This window comes from Ipomoea nil, unplaced genomic scaffold (genome assembly GCF_001879475.1).
Source record: "Ipomoea nil cultivar Tokyo-kokei standard unplaced genomic scaffold, Asagao_1.1 scaffold0268, whole genome shotgun sequence".
NCBI lineage: Eukaryota > Viridiplantae > Streptophyta > Magnoliopsida > Solanales > Convolvulaceae > Ipomoea > Ipomoea nil.
Window position 1 is genome coordinate 1,961,033 of NW_017616696.1, and position 11,696 is coordinate 1,972,728.

Below are 11,696 nucleotides of genomic sequence, written 5' to 3' on the forward strand. Positions count from 1 at the left end.
AGAGACTAAGTCATCTGCATTTATCAACGAGAATAGCTGTAGTTCATCTGCTACTTCAACACTTCATCAAGAGGCAATGAAAGAGATGGTAAACCAACAGTTAGAGACCATGCGAGTTGAGATGGAGGCTCAGATGGAAGCTAAACTACAAGCTGAAAAAACTCAAATGCAAGCTCAAATTGCAAGTTTGATAGATGAGTTGCGTCGCAACGGCATGCTATCCACTCCTATGTCACGACCTCCAAGTGCTCAAGCTGAACATTATGCTAATTTAAATGATGAAAACTTATGAGATGATTAGATTATGTTTATTAATATATTTGGTACTGTTTCTAACGATGTAACATTACACTGCTATACTTTTGTTATTGTTATTGGGTTTGAATGCTTTAATATAATATATTTTACAATTATATTATTCAAGTACTATATTATAGGCTTAATGCAGGTATGTGATATTAATTAGCGGGTAAATTTATTTTATTAATTTTTAGAATTTAGAGACGGACAAATATTGTAGTAAGGCAACGAAATAGCGGCGGAACCGTAGTTAAATTTAACGACGGGTATTTTCATCACTAAGTTTTAGCTAAATGGCATTCAATTCAAATAATAAACACAAATTAGCGATGATAATTTCCGTCACTACATGTAATGACAGACTCTAGCGACGGAACTGTCCGTCGGTGTATTTAGCGACGAAAAAATCCGTCGCTATGCCTTTGCAAATCTCGTCACCAAATCGTCGTAGTAGGAAATTAACGACAGATATTTTGTTGCTTTAGCGACGGAATTTCCGTCTCTAGATATAGGGACAAAATATTCCGTTGTTATTCACTCACAAATTTCGTCTTCAAATTCGTCGTCGGAAGAAATTTAGCGACGGAAAATTCCATCGCTAATGTTAGTGACGGAAATAAATTTTGTCATTAGATTCTAGCGACACGGGTTTTTGTGATGAACGAATTCCGTCACTAAACACTTTAGCGACGGAATTTGTCCGTCACTTTTTAGTGTATTACAATTCAGATTTTTGCCTTCTAGTACACATTGATAAAATTCTGATGTGTAAACTTGTTCAATTGGAGTCAGTGTGATGTCAACATTGTCAATTCTTTGGAAAATGGTCATATTGTTTTAGAGTCCAGATGTAATTATATTTATGATCAACAACTTTGTAGTTAGGTCGCGCAGATCTGACAATGGTGTAAGAACAATTTTGTCTGATAAAAAAAATAATAGTATAATATTTATAAAGTAATGTACAATTGTACCATTATAAAAAAATACATACAAAAAATATTAATACCATAACGACCTAAATTATTCCAATAATGGAAAATTATAATTGAAATATTAAGTTTAGTTCTAAATAATCAAAATAAGATTAATTTAACGGAAAAAAAAAACTTAACCTAAATTTATTTATTTTTTTAAAAAAATGCATAAAAATCAAATGATTTTTAAAGTTCATGATTTATAATCTTTGAATGCTATGTATTTAGTCAGACTAATTATTTGACCAAAGTTTATGTTAAATTTTATATTATATATTTTTAATACTTTTTAACATACTCATAGTATATATATTTTTAACAATTATGTCAACTCTAATTGGGATGAGGTACGAATCTAAGACCGGCCCTTTCTTATAGAAATTAATGAGTAAATTAAAAATAATAAATAGTTAAAGGAATATTCTGTTACTAAAGTTTATACTAACGGAATTAAGTTATTTAAGGGATGAAAATAATGTAATAGAGGGTAAATAAGAAAAATCATTTAAAAATACTCAAATCAAAATAAAATGAACCATTCATTTTAAGAAATAATTATACCAACATTTTTTTGTTCCAGTTAAGGGCCTAACATTATTGGCTCTTATTAGCATGGTAGATTTTTTTTGTTCCAGTTAAGGGCCTAACATTATTGGCTCTTATTAGCATGGTAGATTTTATAGCATAAAGATATGACTTTATAATAAAACTATAATAGAAAATTTGCAGGAAATAAAGTGTCATTACATAGTAAAATTGAAGATATTGTCCATGCATTAAGCCTTATATATAATATATATATTTTATAATATAAATGTAATACTTTATAACAAAATTGTAATATATAGTTTGAAAGAAATAATATTACTAAACTAATATACCATAAAACTTAAATTCTCCTGACCGGAGCCGTCTCACGGATTGAGACCCGTGAGAGGGTTTCAAAAAAGAATTTGCCTCAAATATATTACTTTGGCAATAGATATATAAATAAGTTGTATTCCTTGCATTCAGTTTTTCAGTTTCATCAATAAAGTCTACGTTTCTCTCTTTCACCAAGAATGCTCCAACATTTCTTCTGCTGTTGTGTGTAAAATATATATTTAACTCAAACTCAAGTCACAACACAAGTAAGCAAGTGAAATTATATTAAAACATGTTTAGCGTTTAGTCTTAATTGTTTATTAGTACACGTAATGTAGAGATCAACAATGACAAACATTCAACAACAATAAATCCAAAAACTAGAAGCTCAAGAAGTTCTTCTCCTTTAAACTTTCAATAGTATCTTTAAGGCTCACTTCTAAAGAAGTGAAGTTGATACCCAAGCTTTTCACCTTGTCCTGGGATACTTTGAATGTTGGCACTATAGACAAGTCTCCTTTAGATCTGCCACCAAAAAAAAATAAACTTTAATATCTACACTTGAAGGGCTATATGTACATTATATTCAGTTTAGAAAAGGAAAACTCCTGATTTGAATCTTAGCTTACTTCTCTGGAATGGCAAGAGAGGGATAAAGCTGGCCAACAATCTTCAAAACCTGAGAAATGTGCATTGTTTCCCCAACCAAAAAGTATCTTCCACTGGCGGAAGGTACCTCAAATGCTTTGATATGTGCATTTGCGACGTCTCTAACATCAACATAGCAATTGATTGGAGAAGACATGAAATCCTTTCCTGTGAATATATGTTCGCCACTTCCGTTAAGGCTCAGATAAGAAGAATGCTATCATACCATCATCATAATTCATAATAATGTTCATTTTCTTGGAGAGATGTAGTTACCTTCTTTTATGACGTCTAGAATCGCCCCACTTGAAAAATTAAGAATTGGTTGTAAAAGAGGGCCAATAACAAGACTAGGATGCAGTAAAACCATGTCAATCCTATTCTCCCCTGCATATTTCCATGCTGCTTCCTCGGCAAGAACTTTAGACAAGATATACCATTGCTACAAAGATTTTTTAAAAAATAAAATAAAATTGATATGTAATCAAGTTATGATATGAGTCATATGACTAAACAATAATGTGTTGTATGTTGTATCCAATCATAAATATATTAATGTGAGATAACGAGTTAATTCCATTTTTGCTCGTAAATTTATAGGTGGCAATCTATTTTTAATTCTGTCGTTTTGTTTTTCAAAAAAGATTAAACTGTATTGTTGGAGGAGGCCGGACAAAAAATGACCATTCCTCAATAATATTAGAACCAAATCAAATGAGACGTTTTGAAAAAAAAAAAAAAAAAAATTAAAAGTGAACCAACACATTCAAATTTAGAACAAAAAATGAAATTAACTCAATAAGACAATGGAAAGTTGTCTCAATCACTTACCAAATACATGCATTATAATAAAAGATCCACAAAGAAGTCTGTTCTAGCTATTGTCTATTGAACTGGTGTACTATGCATACGTGTATATATATAAATCACAAACACACCTTTGTTTCCTCTGCAAATTCTTTATCAGAAAACCAAGTCTCTGATTACATCAGTTGGACTTATAGGATTTGGTTTGTACATAGCGGCTGCGGTTGAAGACGTCACCACTACCCTTTTCACAGAAGGTGTTCTCACACATGATCCAAGAACATTACGTGTCCCATTTACTGCAGGATCCACTAGTTCAGCCTAAAATATATATAGGGACAAACATCATAAAAGAGAAAGAAGATAGATAAATATAGAAAAGTGGGAAAAATGGGTGATTGTGAAAGAGGTGATTATGATTGGGAAAAAAAATCGCTGGTTTCCTTCAACAAAAGATTAAACCGAGGAAAGGGGTTTAAACCTTAGTTGCAGATGGTGAAAAGGAAACAGGTGAAGCTGTGTGGAAAACACCTTCACACCCATTAATTGCAGGATCAAAAGAGTTCTCTTCAACTAAGTCAGCTTCAAACAAATGTAGTCTTTCCTTGGCACCATCTAAATCAAGAAGATGTGACACCTTATTTGGATCCTCTGTAATGGAAGGTACGACAGCAACACATACATCAATGATTTTCCAGAAATAAAATGTGAACTCAAAATTGAATTGGAAGAGAGAGGCCAGCTGGGAACTGACTGAGGCTGCGAACGGTGGCGTGGACGGTGTAACCACGGTGGAGCAAAAGCTTGACGAGCCAAGAAGCTATGAAGCCGGAAGCACCGGTCACGCATACCACCTTCCCCTCTCCGCTCATCCTTTATCTTCTTTTAGATTGCCCTATCTACCAAGTCTGTCTACATATATATTTATATGCACACCACATCATGCAAATTAAATGATTGATTAGTAAAGTGGACACATTATAGTACCAATGGATCAGGTCCACCTTGCATTTAGGGTACGGTACTAATCCAAAATGACATTAATGGTAATGTTTAGTTGCATAGGGTAAAATATTGTGTAGACTATGATCCACATAGTTGTATGGACCATCGTCAATAGAATAAAGAAAATACTACATGTATTTCCATTTCTTTACTCCCTCTCACAAATTCTTGATGTAGACAAATTCCTTGGGACTCACATGATGAAAGTAGCCGATCTTTGTTTGCCATGTCATGGAATGAAAGTGAAGGAATATAATTTGAAAATACATGTAGTAGAACTCATGGAATAATGATGGGGTAACATAATTGATCAGCCAATAATATTTGATTAATCAACTTTTTGTAACAACTTATTACTCCAAAACGCAAAAATTTTAAAAGTTGCTTATAACAACTTTTTCAATAAATTTTTTTAAAAAATAAAATATTTTTTCAAAACATCCCCAATAATTTAAAAAAAAAAAAAAAAAAAAAAATTGTGCAGACCGGTTCAGCAGTTCGGCCTTCCGCCTACAATATAACCATTGTGTAAAGTGCGGACCACTCATTTTGTGGTTAATTTCATGTGGTCCACTCAAATGTAAGCGCCAAACTTACTCCATGTAGAAATAGACAGGTGCAAAGGGAATGAGGTTAATTGGCAGCTGCCTCTCTATATATGTGTGTGTATATATATATATATATATATATATATATATATATATATATATATATATATATATATATGTGTGTGTGTGTGTGTGTGTGTGTGTGTGTGTGGGGAGGGGGGGGGGGATCAGGTGCGGGGAGGGTTTCCCGTGTGGTTGTGCAGGTGGACGCACATTAAGCATTAAACTGACGCACTTAAATACACAACACACACATTAAGCACACAAACAAATCACCCATTGAGTCACCGTGATTTACATCCTCTCACATGCTCTATCTAGTCGGAGTGTGAGGGGGCCCTTAGGGTTGGGGATTCAGCCTTTTGGGATAAGAAAAAAAGTCAAAGGAAAATATTCATTCCTGTCAATGAAAACAAGACTCAATTTGGCAGAAAATGTCTTCCTAGATTTTTAGTCGGAAGACATTTTCCAGATTCTTTTTTTTCTCGTTTCTCTCTTCAAGCTACTTTCCATATTAGTATTATTACCACTAACACAGAACACTCCCGTACTCCAACACCATCGCCACCACCACTACACCACCCCCTACCACCATCTCCACCACCACACCACCCCTACTACCACCACCACCACCGCTGCCGTCACCGCCACCACCACTTCCACCACCACCAACCACCACCACAACAACCTCCACCTCTACCTCTACACCACCACCCTCCACAACCACCTCCACCACCACCACCACCATCACAACCACCTACACGTCCACCACCACCACTACCATCACAACCACCTACACCTCCACCACCACCACTACCATCACAACCACCTACACCTCCACCACTTATTATTATTATTATTATTATTATTATTATTATTATTATTATTATTATATGTTCATTTTTAGAAAAATAAACAAAACAGGTAAAATGCAATTTCTTAACTACCAACCAAATATAACAAAAAGATAGTTTTATGACATTTAGCTAATCACTAAAAACTTAAAATATTTTCTAGAAAATGAGCCATCTCTGAAAATCATTTTTCAGCTTTCCAAACGGTCTCTAAACATTTTTAAAAATAAAAATAAAAAATACTATTGACTCTATTACAATGTAGTATACTTTCCATACACCATACGTTTTCTAACTACTGCAACCTAAAGAGTCAATACTCCACCACTGGGGTTCAATCCTATGGCATTTCCTCAAGGGGAGTCACAGAGGTGCCATCTAGTCCCTAAGGGCCCCCCATGACTCAATAGGTTCAGCGGACAGTGCTGGTGCGCACAAGGAATCTGTCCACTTTGAACATAATTCCCACACTGTCACCGCCGAGGTTCGGACCTTAGTCTCTTCTCCTAAATACTGCCCACTAAAACAATTGAGTTAAGCACGTGCGGGCTAAAAGCTAAATTCTAGTTATACTAGTGAGAACCCACATCTATTTTCAATATGAGTCAAATGCTACTTAAAAGCCATATAAATATGCATTTTTCCTAATCCAATTGATACACTCTAAGAATCAATTTATTACTCACCTAACCTATTATTCATTTTAACCATATAATATATCAAATTTATCCTCTCAATTAGGAAGATCCAAATCTATTTTGACCGTACCTTACCAAATTAAAAGTGGATCCCATTCAAAATGTATGTTAACTTAAAGTGTCATTTTTTGTTGCTACTTTATCTAGCATTTTTTGTGTGTCCTCAAATTAGGAAATATCCCATTAACAAAATAACTGATACATTTTACTTGATAAAGAATGACAAGTAAGATTTAAATAAATGTAACTTCGATGTCCATTAAAGATATTAATTTTAGGGAAAATGACACTTTTTTCCTTTGTGTTATATGCTTATAGCACTTTTTTCCCCTGAGTTATTCATGCATTCACATTTGTCCCCTCAATTATTATAGAAGTGGCGGTTTTTCCCCCCTGATAATATTAAATGGACATTTCTACCCTTAAAACAAATATTTTATTTATTTCTCTTCTTCAACAAATTATTGTTTATACGTAGGGGTGACCACGGTTCGGTTCGAACTGAACCAAACACTATAGCAATCAAATTAAAAAATTTCGGTTATGATTCATAACATAACCCAATATTTGGGTTTCCATTTATTAAAATCGTGAACTGGAAAAAAATGGATCCTGAACCGTGAACCGGAGGTTCAAATCGGAACAACTACTAGCAATAGCTTAAATTAGAATTATAATATTTGCAAATAGTGTATGTTTTTTTTCCGCATTTATATTGACTCTCACATATAAGTATATATAATCGCGGTTTGAGTTTTATTTTGAACCGTCGGTTCACGATTTTGGATCCAATTTGAACGGTTGGTTCAAACTTTCTTTTAATTTTTTTTTTATTTTTAAATATTCTAAATTCAACACTTAATGTATTTTATTTTTTCAAATCGTGGTTATAATTTGTTGGAGAAGAAAAATAAATGAAATATTTATTTTAAAGGTAAATATGTCCATTTAATATATCAGGGAGAAAAAACTGCCACTTAAATAATTTAGGGGGAAAAAGTACTATAAGTATATAACAAAGAGGGAAAAAGTGTCATTTTTCCTTAATTTTATGTTATATAACAAATGTTAATGTGTCAATTTTACTTCTTACAATTATGTATTTCACACGTGATTTACTAAGTATATTAAAATCATTACCACAAATATCATGTACGATAATGTAATATATATATATATATATATATATATATATATATATATATATATTATTTTTTATATAAAAAATATCTTTTTAAAATCTATTTTATTGAGATCTTTTAAATGACACCGCAATATATTTTTCAATAATTGTGTGAAAAACTTGTAATATAGTGAGTTTTATGAATTTGCAAGTGTGACTTTATTAAGTTCCTTTAGTTACTTAATAAATCTATAGTACTAACTTTATGAACCAATTCAATTGTAACTTATTTAATTTATAATAGTGATTTTATAAACTTGTAATGGCAATTTTATAAACTTATAATAGTCACTTTATGAACTTGTAATATGGTGATGAGAACTGATTGTATTATATTTTCTGAACTTGATTACAATGAGATCAGATGATGTGAATATATACAAAGAGAGTCACAGTGTGATAAGGATAAGAAGTAGAGAGTCACAGTGTGACAAGGATAAGAAGTTCTAAATAGACTCAGATACATAGAGTCCTAATACTCCCCATCAAGAACAGTGTATACTAGTAACCTTTAGTTTGTCCCTTAGGGAAGAAAATCTAGGTCCAGGCAGAGCTTTGGTGAAGATATCAGCAAGTTGATCCTTTGTGGAGATGAAGTTGACTTGAATATCGCCTGAAGCTACTCGATCACGAACAAAATGATAATCAATCTCTACATGCTTGGTGCGCGCATGAAAGATTGGGTTGGCACTCATATATGTAGCTCCTATATTATCACACCATAATTTTGGAATGGAAATACCCGGAATCTGTATCTCACGCAGTAATGACATAATCCATAGAACTTCAGCACAAACATCTGCAAGGGCTTTGTATTCAGCCTCAGTGGATGACCTAGCAACAGTTCTCTGTTTCTTGCAAACCCAGGATATAAGATTACTCCCCAAGAAAACAGCAAAACCACTCGTGGATTTTCGATCCTCAGGACAACCAGCCCAATCAGAATCAGAGAAGGCATGAATGTCTCTAGATGAGCATCGTCGTATGCGTAAACCATGATCAACTATTCCCTTAACATACCTGAGTACCCGTTTGAGTTGCTCCTAGTGTGACATGGTGGGAGCATGCATATGTTAGCATAACTGATTAACTGCAAAGGATAGGTCAGGTCGTGTGACAGTGAGATATTCCAGTGCTCCAGCTAGACTCCTGTACTGTGTGGGATCATCATATAGATCTGAATTGAAGGGGACAGTTTTCGAAATAGAGATAGGTGTAGAAAGGGGTTTGCATTTAGACATTCCAGCCCGTTTTAAAATATCATTCATATACCGTTGTTGAGATAAAATAATCTCATTGTCACTCTTAACTGTTTCAATACCCAGAAAGAAATTTGGTTCACCAAGATCTCTGATTTTGAATGTAGCAGACAATTTGGACAAGAGCTGAGACATAATACCCTGATCACTTCCCATTACAAGAATGGCATCCACGTACACCAATAGATAAACCAAAGCAGAGTCTTTAGAGTAATAGAACAGAGAGACATCTGTCTTGGATGCTTGAAAGCCAACTGATAGTAAGAACGTATGTAGTCGATTAAACCAGGCTCTGGGAGCTTGTTTTAACCCATACAGAGATCTTTTTAACAAACAAACATGATTCGGCAATGTTAGCATCAATATAACCAGGGGGTTGCTTCATATAAACTGTTTCAGCCAGATTACCATTCAGAAAAGCATTATGAACATCTAGCTGTTTGATAGACCACCCAGATGATAAAGCTAGAGATAGAAGGAGTCTTACAGTCGTAGGCTTTACCACTGGACTAAATGTATCAAAGAAGTCCTGCCCTGGAACCTAATTAAAACCTTTCGCAACCAGTCTGGCTTTATGCCTTTCAATAGTACCATCAGCCTTTCTCTTCGTACGAAACACCCATTTACAGCCAATAATATTCATACCTACAGTGGGTGGAACTAGAGACCATGTGTGGTTATGCAGGAGAGCATTGAATTCTTGGTCCATGGCTTCACGCCACTCTGGATATTTGACAGCTTGAGAGTGACATGTGGGTTCCGTGGGATGCACCTGAGCTGCTAGAGCAAAAAGAGGAGCATTTACGTTGCTGCGAGTGGCTATAGAGTGAGTACGGACATTGGGCCTGGTGGACCGCCCACGTGGACGGCCTCGCTGGCGAGCAACGGGCTCCACCGGATCACCCGACGAGGCAACCTGTCCGGGATCCACGGCTGGTTCGAATGAAGCTGGTAGCGGCGGTTCTGGCGGCTCATCATTGGACACGGCAGGAATAGGTGTGCTATGACTGAGAACAGATTCCGCCCAAGGTCCAGAAAACGGAGTAGATAAATCCTGCAAAGAAGTTTTAGTAGCAAAGGGGAAAACTTCTTCATCAAATCTGACATGCCTGCATGTGTAAATCTTATTAGTATGTAAGTCCATGCATCTGTACCCCCTAAAGGACTCAGGATAACCTAGGAAGACACATGGAGAAGACCTGTATGACATCTTATGGCGATTATATGGTCGAAGATGAGGATAGCATAAACACCCAAAGGCACGAAGAAAAAGATAGGAAGGAGGGGATTTATGTAACAGGAGATGAGGACTAGAGTTATTTAATACAGAAGATGGCATTCTGTTAATTAAATAGACAGCAGTCTCAAAGGCAAAATCCCAAAATTTCAAAGGAACAGAGGCATGAGCTAGAAGAGCCAGACCAGTTTCAACAATGTGACGATGTTTTCGTTCAACACAACCATTCTGTTCATGTGTATAGGCACATGATTGTCTATGTTGAATTCCTAATTGAACAAACGAAGAATGCAACTTTTTGTACTCAGCACCTAAATCAGACTGAATGGCCTTTATTTTGCAATTAAATGACCGTTCAACAAGAGTACAAAATTTATCAAAGATGACATAAAGATCAGACTTTAATTTCATAGGGAAGAACCATGTATAATGGGAAGAGTCATTCACAAAGATCACAAAATAACGGAAGCAAGAAGTAGATAAAGTGGGCGCAGGACCCCAAATGTCTGTGTAAATAAGATCTAGGACTTGAGAACTAGAGGGAGCAACACGAGGGAGGGGAAAACGGGCAGATTTGCCTAATTGACACGCATTGCATAAAGAATTATCACAACGAATATTATCACGAGACCCACTAACCAAACAAGAACGAAGTATATGACTAAGAACACGGTTATGAGGATGACCCAGACGATTGTGCCAAGTGGAAGCCGAGGCACGAGCGGAAAGAAACGCTGACGGAGACGAACTAAGTAATGAAAGTGTGTATAGTCCCCCCGAACTATTTGTAACACCCCAGATTTTCGAAAACTTTTGAAACTTATATAAAGAAGGTAAAATCTCACTAAATTCCAAAACATAATATAAAGAGTACGGGGTGCTATGCCACACCTGAGCTAGAGAACTCAGGTGCACAGGCTAACTGACTAATATCCTCAACAAGTAAATGCATAAACATGGCACGCAGGCCAAAAGGGAAACTATCTACTTCTACGCTTCATGGTTCTAGCGCGCTCCAGTGTCTACTCTTCTGTGCCTGAAAGCCAAATATATCTGTTCAGCGAGAGATGCTGGTAACCCACTCCAACGCGTTGAAATACAATTTATATAGATATATACATAGATATACAAAAACCATTTCGAAGCATGAAGATATATCCTAAGAGACTCTAGCTTTCAAAACAGGGAATAGACTCGACAGATAGGGATAAGCACAACCAACAGTCATAACCAAGCATACACAATTCACAGGTGTA

General features: G+C 35.3%; 1 pseudogene; it reads right to left on the bottom strand.

Annotated features, from left to right (window-relative positions):
* Positions 1-2,399: 2,399 nt before the first annotated feature.
* On the bottom strand, positions 2,400-4,601 carry LOC109147925 (annotated as a pseudogene).
* Positions 4,602-11,696: the final 7,095 nt, after the last annotated feature.